The sequence below is a fragment of the Excalfactoria chinensis genome, chromosome 2 (genome assembly GCF_039878825.1).
Source record: "Excalfactoria chinensis isolate bCotChi1 chromosome 2, bCotChi1.hap2, whole genome shotgun sequence".
In the NCBI taxonomy this organism is placed as follows: Eukaryota; Metazoa; Chordata; class Aves; order Galliformes; family Phasianidae; genus Excalfactoria; species Excalfactoria chinensis.
The window spans coordinates 23,770,737-23,784,854 of NC_092826.1; positions in this window are offsets into that span (position 1 = coordinate 23,770,737).

Consider the following 14,118-nt stretch of genomic DNA (forward strand, 5'->3'; position numbering starts at 1 on the left):
TTGTTTTTTTATGCTGCTGCTTGAATATACATTTTTTGCCATTTTGTGGAGTAAGTGCTCAGACGTGCCCCCAGACCTTGAATTTTTTGAGTTGCTTAAAATAAGTAACCATATCACGTTGCAGAAGTTTAGACATTTGCAAATGCGTATTTTAAATAGTGCAAAGTTACCATGAGGCATTTGTAGACCTGCTCAATCCCAGCAACTGTTTCATCTAGAAAACTGTTTAGAGGCAGAGGAAGTTTAACAGTGGCAGGGCAATGGTAATTTTACAAGGGGAAAATATTGGAATTTTGAACTTAAATAATAATAAAAAGTAAAAAAATACACATTCTCACAGGATACTGAAAGTCCTGTTATGCGTCATCAGTGTTAGAATATTCAGAGGCCATTTTTTCTCCTCTGTTGAAGAGCTGTGTACCACACTTCTTCAAAGCACTTTGGTGCATCATAGCGCCAGATGTTTCTGGGTGATGTTCACCAGAACATCAGAGAAGTGATCCATGTTTTGTCTTCTGACCTGCTGTGTTCCGTGAGGCACAAGAGAATCTGGCAGGAGTGTAATGGAGAGTAGCAGCTTCTGACTCCCACTGATTTCTGGACTTGAAAAGATTCAGGAATCTTTGCTTATGCTGTATCAAGATGCTGTGATAAAAGAGCCCATGTCTCTTTGAGAAGGACTGTCCCTTGCTGGGTTGCCTCAGGCACGCTCACCACTAGACTGGGAAAGGAAAATTGAAATCTGATTGACCTTCTTTGGAGTTTTGCCAAACCCTGGTGTATCTGGACATCATTTAAATGCAAACTGCAGAACCAGCTGAAAATATTTAATTTATATTATATTTAATTTAATATCAGTCACAAGCAATGGATGTCAAACATCCTTTCCTTGTACTGGAAACACTGGACTGTGAACCAGACCTGCTCCTCAGGAGCATCTTAAATTGCCCAAGCTGAATCATGTAGGCTGCAGCATAATGCAAAGCAGAAGTGCTGCTTGCTATATACGGTCTCACTTGGCTCTAGAGATCTCTCAGCATATGTCTGAGATGATCCTGAAGGTAGGGCTGACACATTTTGCTTGTACTCTTTGTACCATATGCAGGAAGAGAGAGGAGTGGTGGAACAAAGAGGTGAGGAAATGAGTTGTTCACGTACATGGCTGCAGATTAAGTAGGCTAACAGCCTTGTGATCCCAGGCACGCAGGCATTTTGGACTTCAATGTACATTTCTTCTTGATCTGACCAAGGAAACTTAGCAGCAGTGCAACTTTAATCTGTGTAGCAATTTTGCATAAAAGATCTGTGGGACTCTGTGCCTGTGTGCACAGCCTGGAAGTCATAAACCTCTTCTGAGATTCCTGTCCTCACAAAATCAGCCTGAAACTCTGGCCCTGGGACTGCTCTGAGATGCTGTCTGTGAAGGGAGGAACATCAGGAAGAAATGCTTTGCAATTTTGCAATGAGACAGGAGTGTGCTTTATTATCTTGTGTCAGTATTCTTACAGTATTAAATTCACGTGGATTCCGAGAACTCTGGGTTAGGTTTGGATTTGTGTCCTCTGATGTATACTTAACAGTTTGGGGATTTAATAATTAAAATACTGATGGTTCCCAACTAGTTAGAGGGACTCATTGTAATGGAAATAGAGCAGATAAAAGCAAAAGCAGTTGTATTTTATGACTTAAGTAAAATTCAATAATATACATTTAAGATTGCTTCATCAATGTAGTCATATATAAATGCGCATTATATCTCTGGCTTGCATTTAAAGGCTTCAGAAATATCCTTGGGTAAAACATTAGTGTATTAAATATACAAAATTGTGGCATGAGAGCAAATTCCTGCACTGCATCTGCATCCTCTCCTGGTTTTGACTACCCAAAACCCATTCATTCTCCACGTGTTCTCCATGTGTTCAAGGAGTTTAGATCTGACAGATCTATTAGGATGCAGGAACGTTGATTAAAATGTAGAAATGTATCACAGGATCATAGAATGGCCTGGGTTGAAAGGGACCACAATGACCATCCAGTTTCAACCCCCCTGCTATGTGCAGGGTCACCAACCACCAGACCAGGCTGCCCAGAGCCACATCCAGCCTGGCCTTGAATGCCTCCAGAGATGGGGCATCCACAACCTCCTTGGGCAACCTGTTCCAGTGCTGCATAGGCTGTAAATAAATTCAATAACTATATTGTTGATATAAATATTTAACACAAAAAGAATAAAGGAATAGAAACATCTGTCCCTCCCTTTTCCCATCCTCTCCCTTCAATATGGGGGTGATGTTTCCAGCAGCACCTTTGGAAAATGTCAGGGTTTTGACTTGCCGTAATGAAGGCCTGAGTTGAACGTGTAGGTATGTGCAGTAAAGTAAGCTCACGCTTTTTTGCAGATCTGTGGCTTTTAAAGCAGTGTAATATCCCCTAGAAAAAAAGAAGTCTTGTGTTAAAAGCTAAATTAAATGAAATGTTTTAATCCTTTCAATATTGAAATACCATCCCTTCAATAATCAGAATAATATTAAATGGAGAAAAGCTTCATAAGAAATAATAAGAAGGTATGTTCGTTCACCATGAGCTGCAGAAGGCAGATGCTTGTATCCACTTCTCAAGGAACAGTATAGTAACTGAGGTCAGAGGGAAGGAAAAAATGCCTTGCTAAAAATATAGGGACGTTTCTGGGTAGGAAGGCAGGTTCCTTTGAGCAGACTGGCAGCCTTTCATGCAGCTCTCATTCCAACCAACTTTCTCCCTTCCCCCATTTCCCACTCTCAGAATGGACTCCTTGTGCTGACAAGGCCCGTATTTGCTACAGATTTTTATTTATTTATCCATTTATTTCTGGATTTCAGGGCGTCACTGAGACTCCCATGGCAGCAGGATCTGCTCCCTGTCCCTTGTGGTGCTGCTGCTACTTCTCAGTTCCTTCTGCCTGCACAATGCTCTCAGCCCAGCTTTTCGCTCAGGGCAGCAGAAAGGCAAAGACCTGGGCATCTGCAACATACCCCACATTTGTCCTCAATAAGAAAATGTATGCAAGGTTGACCATGTTTTTTTTCCTTTCAGACAGATGCTTTGGGGTAGAAAACTGCTTTGTATTCTGTTAGCTTGACCCATTTCTGCTCATAGTGCTAATGATGTCTCTTTGGAGTTAAACAACAACAACAAAAACACAGTAAAAACTAACACAGCCAACCAATCAAACAAATAAAAACACCTCTGGGTCCTATTAGAAGCTTCCTTGTGTTGATTAACAGTGCAGCTCATTAATGGCACACAGCCCCAGATCGATCTGTGCGGTCAGGAGGGGAGCTCAGTCCCACAGCCTGTAATCTACTGCCCACCTCTTCTCAGGCAGGGATTTGCACAGGAAACCTGATGGTTATTGATTATAGGATCTTTGTGGGCTGTGGCAGATGAAAGAAGCAGAGAGAATCACAGCAAAAGATTTTTCTTCTCTTTGATCTCTTTTGCTAATGATTTATTTTTACCACAGAATCACACAGAATGACAGAATGGTTTGAGTTGGAAGGGATCTTTAAAGGCCATCTGGTCCAACTCCCCTGCAATGAACAGGGACAACTACAGCTACATCAGGTTGCTCAGAGCCCCATCCAACCTGACCTTGAAAGTCTTCAGGGATGGGACTTCCACCACCTCTGTGGGCAGCTTGTTCCAGTGCCTCATTATACCCTCTTTAAGTTTGAAACCATCTCCATTTGTCCTGTCACAACAGACCCTGCTAAGGAGTCTGTCCCCCTCTTTCTTATAGACTCCCTCTAGATACTGAAAGGCCAGTACTTATATAAAGGGAAACAATATGGATCATGGCTGTGTGGTACTGAGATGTGGTGTCATGAAACAGCCTATGTCCAGAATATTCAACCCTCCTCCTCTTAAAGAGGAGGAAAACCTCCAAGCTGTGTGGGGGATGGGTTCACCAGCCAACACTGACTCTACCTGTGAGCCTTTTAGATGCTGCTCAGCCTGGAGCCCTGCTGGTCTTGCTTTGCTTCTGCTTGCAAAAGGCAGATCTGGCACAGAGCTTGGCCAAGCCACTGATGGAAGAGCTTGCTGCACTGCACAGTGTGCTGTGCTGAGTGAGGGAAACAGTCTCCTCTGGCAGTCACTGTGGGAAAGCAGTGTGGGCTGCAGCAGTGTTGCTGCAATCTCAGCTCAGTGGTGCTGTCCGCCGCAATGACTCTCGCATTAAAGCCACGCACAGATACAAGTTCTCCTGCTGACATACTCCCTGCACCTCAAACAGTCTCACTGCAGGGTGGGCTTCCAAAATTCAGGTCACCGCAAACCTAAGACATGTTTAAAAGCAGGAAGGAAGGGCTGACCTGTGGCAATGGCACGGTATGGGGAGCAAGAAATCTGAGTTCCCTGTGGTCTGGGGGAAGTGTCTCTGTGCTCTGTTCCTCATCTGTAAATAGAAATGGTTTCAGTTTTTGTTTGTGCTGGGGTTGTGGTAGCACAGCTTGCTTGTGGTGCAGGCAGGTGCAGACAGACTGCAGAGGGGCCCTGCATCTGCCTGACATCTCCAGACTTGGCTGCAATGGTGGAACCCATAACCAGGTCATATAGGGCTCTCCATGGTGATGATGGAGATTTCTATTCCTTAGAATATACAGAAAAACCTCCCTGGGGGTATAAGGGCTGTGTTTAGTTTCCATTCCTCCATTGTGCAAGAATCCTTCTCGGGATTTGAAATTAGGAAGGGTGTGATGATGGAAGTATTGCTTGAATGCAAGTAAAAGAATGGGGGAGGTCTATAGATATGCTCTGGAATCCTGCAGGCATACCATAGCTGTATCCTGAAAAATGAGATGCCATTTCTAAGTGTGCTATGAAATATTCAGCGCCGCTTTCCTGCCGCACTTTGAGGTGTGCTGCTGATGCTGGGAAGCAGCGTCTTGTCTGGCTTCATACCCAATGCAGCTTGTGCTGGATGAGATGACAGCAGACAGCTGATGGCTGTCAGTAGCTGGCTTAGGGACAGGGTGGTGAGGAAAGGTAATTGAAAGAGCAATTAGATTCCAATTAAGAGCTGTTAAAGCATCTGCCTTCCTTCGCTTGTTTTCCCTCGCAGCATAATGCAGTCTTCCTAAGTGACAGCCCACAGACAGATTTAATAAGGGCTGGGTGTTTCAGATGACTTGAAGCTTCGTGCTTTCATGTTTTGTTGACTTTCTGCAAACTAAAGCATCCGGAGTTTTGGCTGTGACACAAGAAGCACATAATGAGTAATGTCAGCCATGTATAAAGCAGAATACACATTTATTGATAACAGCATTGCCTCTCAGATTCTGCTACTGTCTGAAATAGCCACAGGTATATAAAGGGAACAAACAGCTGCTCCAGTCTCTTCTGATGAAATGTGAATACTTATTTTCCAAACCTTTGAAACTGCACGAGGTTCCCACATCTCCTGCTGCCACGCTGATCGGTAGAGTAGCCTGAAACCTTCATGAGCACAGATCTACCAGTCAGATGCCTCCTGTAGCTGCAACTTTGAACCTTCAGATCAGTCCCAGTTAAACCAGGTCTGTGCAGAGGTACCATCTGCCAAACCTTTACTTTCCTTCTGATTAGCATGAAGCATGCCCTTGTTACCTGGCTGGCGGCATCAAGTTCAGTTGAGCTCATGTACATATATTGGCATTCTCTGGGCACTCACTACAGTGGCCCTCCAGCCAGCTCATGTGGCTGAGTTCACCTTCCTTTATGCATCTAGTTGTTTGGGTTCCCAGTTAAGTTGATGGAAATTAAGGTGCAATTTGTTTGACCAGATGAAAATGTCTTCCTCAGGATGATGAAGAAGTCCCAGAGCTCTTCCTGCTGTAGGCAAACAGCTTCTGGCTCTCTACAACACTGCCAAAGGAGCTTGTGGCAACCTGGCTCATGCATGCTAGACATGACACACGTCTGATTCAACGAGTCCCATTCCTTGCTGTCTGGAGCTTCAAGGTCTGGAGAATAAGCTCAGTAATCACTTTCAAAACAGTGGTTTAATGTTTCTGGGCTCAGTTGGTGACTGCCCAGGGAAAACATGAAACTGGAAGTAAAATAGCTCCTTTTCTTTGATCTAGATTGATTCAAATCAGTTTTTACCTACATTCCTGAACCCCGACTTCACTGTTCATGAGGCACTTATGAAGGTCTTCAATGGGCCAAAATATAAGACTTTGCAATCATTATAAGCAGGAGCTCTTTAATGTTCTAAGTAAATGCACTGTGCTGTTCGTGTTTCACTTGTCTCAACTCTAAATTGCAATCTCTGAACTCTAAATATCCCTAACAGAGCAAACTGTCCTGAAACTTTGCTGCTACAACTATGCTGCTAGCTTGGCAACCAGTTATTTCATGTTCTCAGTCTGCAGTCACTCAGAAATTACCCGAGAGGTAAACAGACATGGGACAAAAACTCAGATGTAATGAGAGCAGTAGGAATAGTAACATAATTATTTAACAAAAATTGTACTTCTGTAAGCTCTTGTTAGAGGATTGTAATGCTTTTCCTTAACACGACAAGAACTAGATTTCTCTAAGTAATTTTCTATTTCCAACAATGCAGTCTTAGTCTGCTGGTTCTTAAGTTGCTGGAGTGACAAAAAAGTTGTAGCTAAATGTGTGGTTACACAAGGAAGTTGTTCTTGAAGCAGAAAACACTTTCTGGAATCTCTCACTGCTTCTCCATCTGCATGGACAATTTATCTCTTCATATGCTGCTTGTGTTTGTCAACCACTCTTAAAGCTCTGCAGTTTGCATTCTTGTAATAGTTTTACCTTCAAGTGCCTACAGCCTGGAATATTTGGCTATGTCAGTATTTGTCAGCTCAACATGTCTGGGAATATCCTCCCTCACAGAGACCAACTGACCCAGAATAGCCCATGTCCAACTGTTGGACTTGTTCGGTCTCCAAAAAAGGATGCCTGCATCCAAACTGCCTGCAGAGAATATTGACTACTCCTGATTTGTATCCCTATGTTCTTTGTGAAGGTCTTTGTTGATCCAAATCAAAATAACCTTCGAGGCTCAGGAACCACTGAAAATTGATTTCTGCTGCCTGGGATTTTTTCTTAGAACTGTTTGATTTACCTGTACAGATACAGCCTTAGTTACTGTTGAGTTTATTGTCTGTATTCAAACCACAGCAGTTTTTCTGACCATTAGCAAGGTGGTATTGAATCTAAACTCAGAATTTATCTTCACTGATAGGCCTTGGTTTTGCCTGGAATTTATTTTTTTATTTATTATCTTAACTCCAGTCTCCTTTCTTACAGTTCTGGATAGCACTGTGAGAGCCCTTCCCAGCAGAGTCAACAAAATAAACCACTCTGATTTTTCTTTCAAGGTTACTTTCATCACTTCTGATTTAAACTGTTGTAGGTTAAAAGTCAATACGAAGCCTTTACAGTATCTTGCTCTTATATACAACTGTGTTTATTACTTTGTGAATTATACCGATGTATCAGATCTTAAGATTAAATTCATTGCAAAATTCTTACACATGAATAAGTTAACTCACTGTAGAACTTCAGTGTCCTTCTTTGGACATTTCACATTTTCTTAAAGTAAATTATTTCACTTCTGTGCAAGTTCAGTCTTTAGGAAGGCAACTTTTATCCCTGATCTTTTGCTTCAAGATATGAATTCGCAATTCTTTTTTCATGCACTAAGTCTCTTCAGTTCCAATGATGTGAAACTCCAGCAACTACGGCTTCGTTGTCTGCATGTACCAGCCAGCATGAGTTTCACTGAGGCCACTGAAGTGTTCTTAAGACAAAAGTCAAAAATGGAGAAGCTCGGTGCAGAGTGGTGAAACAAATACCGCTTTATCTTGCTTTTGGCAACTGTTGGTGGCTTTCAAGTCCAAATACCTGTGAGTACTTTTCAGAATGGATATTCCAGGTGGTTGGGAGAAGGGATAGTTTTTTTAAATGGTTGCACCTGGAGACTAATTGTTTCCACCCTGGTATTTGTTTTTTAAAAAAATTGAGGTCGAAATGCTAATTATGAAAATACCTCCTGTTGTATAAAAAGCAGTAAGAGCCCAAGGCTCAGACCATCAAAGGTATCCTACGTCTACATCTGCCTCAAATGATTTTTGAGTCAGGAGCCAAAATACCTATAAGTATGTGGATGGATGAGGATGAAAGAGCCGTGATCATTATTGCAATGTGATATTTCTTTGCATTCTCTCTATGTAAAAGTTTGAATCACAGAATCATAGAATCACAAGGCTAGAAAGGACATACCAGATCATCTAGTCCAACTGTCCTCCTGTTACCACTGCTACCACAATGCTCATAATGGACTCTATAAGTTCCTGACAGCATGGAGGGAGAAGAAAACATGAAACTTGTTTTCTTTATTTTTTATCCCTTTCTATGGAACAGTGAAATCTGGTGTTGCAAAGTCTTCCCTCTTGTAATGGTTGTCATCCAGGGGACAAACAGGGAATGTGACAGCTTCTTTTATTATCTCTCATAATAATCCTCTGGGAGTCTAAATCAAGAAGACTCAAGAGGAAATCACAGTAGATTTACACAGACTGTGAGGGATGAGGCAGCTCAATGACAAAGCAAGATGCATTTGTATCAAGGTAAGTCAGGTAAGTTAAGAGAAAATAAAATCATAAATAGACACTGGTTCAACTTTCACAGTCAGATCTAGGTCAAAACATGAACTTCTTTCATGTAGTGATTCAGAGATCTGTTGTTTCTCTCAAACTGAACTTTTAATGGATTTTTTTTTTCCTGCAGATTTTCGGAGCAGATGGGTCCATACATTTTTGGTCTTTTGATTTTCAGACTGAAAATATTTGGATTTCTATGTAATACATTCAAACCTAATTTGTTTTTTCATAATTAAAGGTCATGTATCTTTTTAAATAGTTTCTGGGTGTTGCAGAATGAAAAGCATTGTTCCAACTCGTTTCCTTCTGGCACTTCTGGTATCAGGATGTTGGTACAGATGCATTCTTATCTGATCGTTCCGGTACAACCTCTTTAAACTAAAGGCTGTACAACCTGTTAAAGCAGCCACAGTCTATAAGAGAACTCTTCAGGCACAAGCGTTACATATTTTCCCTAGGGTCTGTGGTATATGGGTCAACTTAAGACATACTGAGAGACAAGGGACTCGGTAGCTTCTTTTTTCATATTCTGGAATAAGCCTTTGGGGGGTGTCTAAAATAGGAATGAATTTTACTCCAGTTTTTACACAGGAGAGCAGAAGACTTTTCTTTCTCTAACTCCAGTGGGACTGTGCTGACTTTGCATTTGGTTTTATCCCATCTGAGTATCAAGGCCTAAGAGAACACTGAGATGAACTCTTGGCAAGACAACTTTCCTACTGTGAGATTTCATACATGGAACTAAATTAACAAACTAATGGAACAAACCACCCACACAGAATTAAACATGGACTCGCAGAGGCGTAGAATATTGAAGGCTGAACCGGATTTAACAAGGATTATCACAACACAATGCAAGTGTTTGCAAGATCACAGCTGAATGCTAATTTCTGGAATGCGCTGCTTCATTAAAGAGTAGGAAATAATACTCTAAACAGAAGAATATCTTTCTTTTGAGACTGCGAGCACTTCTTAAAATTCCACATTTCCACTGACATATTTATGTAGGTGTGTATGTAACTACATTCTCTTTTCTGATGCACGAACCTATATGGGTAAAGTCACACTTGATACCACTCACTGATATCTCTCCCTCTAGAATAGCTGCATAGTTGAGGATTATGTGTGTTAGATGCATGCTCTGTGGAATTAAAACTTAAAATTATTTTCCAAATGTTAATCCCTAAAATATGGAAAAATAAACCTAAAATGAATTAAGAGAATTAAGATGTTCAGGAAACTGTCAATAAGAATTATGTTGTCATTGATATTTCTTTTTCTTCTGCACTTGACTTTGTTTCAGAACTTTAATTTACAACTTTTGTTTCCAGAAAGAGATGGCAAACCCAGTCATAAGGAGGAAGGTTATGTAAGCAAAATTTCAAGGTTTGCTTTCAGACCGTTTTCACAGTTCAGTGAGTTGAGGAAGAAAATTTACAATGCATGGCACTTAACGCTGATGTTAGAGAAACGTGCTGGAGCAATACCTAGCTGACAGTTCTATGAATTGTGTTCTTCCATTTTACAGGTAGACTTATCTGCTGTTAGCTCAAAGAAATAAAGAAAAATGGAAAGTGAATCTGATAAACATGTCTCTTTACCCTTGGAATCAACAAAAATGAGAGCCTGAAGATCACTGTGTAGCGCTAGCAGTTTGTGTTGTACCATGCAAACTGGTAGTAATTAGTACAATAATAGTATGGAACCCCAGGATAGCTGAGGCTGGCAGGGACCTCTGAGTCCCTCAGGCCCACCCCTGCTCCAGCAGGGACACCCAGAGCTGGGGGTCCAGGCCCATGGCCAGGCGGCTTCTGAAGGTCTCCAAGGAGGAGACCCCACAGCCTTTGGGCAACCTGAGCCAGTGCTCTGGCACCACACAGCACAGCAGCGCTGCCTGCTGCTCAGAGGCAGCTCCTGTGCTCCAGTTTGTGTCCATGGCCTGTTGTCCTGGCACTGGGTACCACTGGGAAATTGGAGTACACCTTTACACCTTGCTTTTTAAGTACTGCGTTCATTCTGACCTGCGTATGTACATATTCTATGATAAGCATAATCTCACCTGGAATTAAGTGTTCAACTTAAGACATCTGTTTGATTCTACTTACGTGTTTCATGAATATCTGTAATAGAGAAAGTCTTACAAATTCATGTCGAAAGCAATTCCTGTGCTGAAAACCAGGAGCCAGTTTGAAGTACTGGAGTGTCAGTGAAATATGCCAGGTGACCTCATTATTTTTTTTTCCATGTGGATTTTCCCGTTCTCTATTAATAATTCCTCATTTCCTTAATACTTCAATTATTTTTTATAAAGGAAAAATGCTCCTCTTGTTTCCACAAGAAGTCCAGTCCTTCTTTCATCTCAGAGAATACTATTATTTTACTTATAAATTTTGCTGTTGTCTAAGTACTGTTGTCTGATTTATTTTTATTCTCCAGAGACCCACCTGCTTCTTCTGTGATGTTCCTTCCTAATCCAGCACTGCAATTCATTTTGCATTGCCTGTTGAGTTCCTATGGAATTCCTGTGATGTTTTTGCTGACTGACCAAACAGCATCCATCAGAAAAATTGAACAAGGGTATGTTTCTACAGGTAGCTCTATGAGCTTCTCTTCATATTCTTGCTAACAAATTAAATTGCTTCTTGGAGAGAAAACCTTACATTCGCCATTAGAAATGAAGTGTCAGGCTTCCTGAGGAATAACATTAACGTCTCTGCCCAGCCTCTGCAGTTCAGCTCTTATACAGGTACAGTTGATAAGGTGGGACCAGGACATTTGTCATAGAAATTGAGAGAACAGAATCAAATTCCATGTGTTAAGACGGATGTGTTTTGCTCTCTTTAACCACCCGCATGACTCATATTTCACAACCACAAGGTTTATCTGTTACACGGTGTTCTGTCCTTGGCTGTTTTTTATGGTTAGTAAACACCTTGGATGAGATTTTGTTCGCTGCTTCTTCAGGCTTTTAAGATGCATAAAACAAAAAAAGCATGAAGGTGCTCTGATAACCTTGGTACCAAGTTGTAGAGGGGGAGAGGGAGGAATTTCACCTCAGTAAGAACATGGAAGGCAGTGCTATCACTTGTCCTCCAGGAAGGCCCTCCTGCTATCACTTGTCCTCCAGGAAGGTCCCATGTCTGTGGGATGCAGGTCTCAGGCACAGCAAATCCTTCTTACCATCTGTGCAGTGCATCCTGGCCATCACCACTTGGAAAGCCCCAAACAGAATTATGATACTCAGAAAAGCTTTGTACAGCTTATCACGGAGGCATTGCTGTTGAAAGCAGCTCTGTTTGGAAGGATTTCCTGTCTGAAAACGAGGCAGATGTGCTTGTGTGAAGTGCCCTCCAGGAGTAGCCTGAGGCTGGGAAGCACCAGCTGACAGCAGCAATGCCGTGGCACCCACTGAGCTGCTGCCCCAGTGACTATGATCAGTAAAGTAAAATGGCTCATTACAAGCCACGTGGATACTGTAACATAACTGCACAAATGCTGGCTATGTTTCTATTCACTAATTGCATTCAGCTTACGGAAACTCTCCTTGCAGCTGTCACTACATATGACTGTGCATCCCAATAGATACTGCTATGTAACTTAGTCACTCTGTAAATGTCTGCTGTGGCTGTCTCTTAGCTGAGTGACTTGACAATGAAAACAGAAAACCAAAAACCCATTAGCACTACAAAGGATTATGTGCAATAACACTGAGTTATACAACTGGGTACATCTCTGCATATTATAGTTCTGATAAATTGCTCTTTAAATCAGTCACTGTAACAGAAATAATCCCATCAAAAGGAGAAGCTACTCTTGCAGCGGCTGAAGAGTGAACTTGAAGACTGACAGGGAAACTGTTTTCACAAAATCAGTATTTCTCTTTGTGTTTTTTTAATGCTCATGAGAGTTTTTGCACTTATCTGTATCAGTGTTTTTGCTCTCGAGTTATTTGTAAGTACATTACCTCATCTTCCAGGGAAAGAAAATATATGAGTAAAGTTGGAGGTATTGGCTTCTTTAATTTCTTGCAGGTATGTAAATGTCTAAAATCTTGTTTTTGACTGCTGTCTGTCTCTGAAATGTGACACAGAGTTAAAGGCTTTTACACAGACACAGAGTTAAAGGCTGTCTGCATACGAGTGGCTTCCTGCTGATATTGCAGCTGGCTCCAGACAGAGCCTTGGTGTGCCAGATACGGATGGGATGGGGCTGGCCATAAGCTGTGTGGTCTGGGTTTGAGGGAAGGTAAAACAGTTAGATGAAATTAAACAAGATGTGTATGGTAAATTGTCTCTAAGTTTCCTGCTTGCCTGATTATTGAGACTTTCTGAGCATTACTACTGAGGTTTGTTACTGAACCTGAACTGTATGTGTACTGGTAGGTCAGGTTTACTTTGTAGAGTGCCTGACTAATATTAAACCAAAAAAGCTCATCTGTAGTTTTCTATTGCTCATCCACCTTTTGTAGGCAGCAAAGGAATCTCTGTTTTCCTCTAAAATTGCTTTACTTTCAGTGGAAATTAATACATATTTGAATATCCAAATGTTCATTCAAACATACAACCTCATTTCTTCTTGAGGGATGGGGCATCCACAACATCCCTGGGCAGCCTATTCCAGAATGTCACCACTCTCCTAGTAAAGAACTTTCCCCTAACATCCAACCTAAATCTACTCTCTTTCAACTTAAAACTGTTTCCCCTTGTCCTACTATTATCTGCCCTTTCAAAGAGTTTACAGCCCTCCTGGTTATAGGTACCCTTCAGGTACTGAAAGGCTGTAATGAGGTCACCCCGCAGCCTTCTTTTCTCCAGGCTGAACAAGCCCAGCTCCCTCAGCCTGTCCTCATAGGGCAAGTGCTCCAACCCTTGACCATCTTTGTGGCCCTACTCTGGACCCTCTCCAACAGCTTTATGTCTTTCTTGTACTGAGGACTCCATACCTGGACACAGTACTCCAGATGGGGCCGTAGATTCCAGATGAGGTTGGTAGATTGATCTGTTTGTTGGTAGGTAGGTGTCTGGTTTCTGGCTGCAAAGCCACTAAACTCAGTGCATTGCTCCAAGTACTCAGGTCACAGCAACAGAAAAATGCCAAATCTGCAATGAAAAACAATTGCTTCCTGGTGTTCAGGTTTCTGACAGCTGGATCAGAAATAAAGGCAATAGCCCCGCACTTAACAAGTGATTCATTTGGTGGTCTGACAGGTCTTTTCCAGCTCTTACCTCAGTGAAACAAAGGTAGTTCCTCTGCTCCTGTAAAGGAACAAAAGTTTCCTATTAGCTAATCTGAGGAAGAGCCTGCTGTAAAGCCATAAACTGAGTTAATTAACAGATAACAGTAAATAGACAGCAAAAGAGAGCCATTGAACAGTCTGCCAAATTAATGCTTTCTAGTTTAGCAAATTAAAGCAATGCAAATTACCGAGAGCACTGAAACAACAGAGAGCAGCAGTAAGCATGCCTCA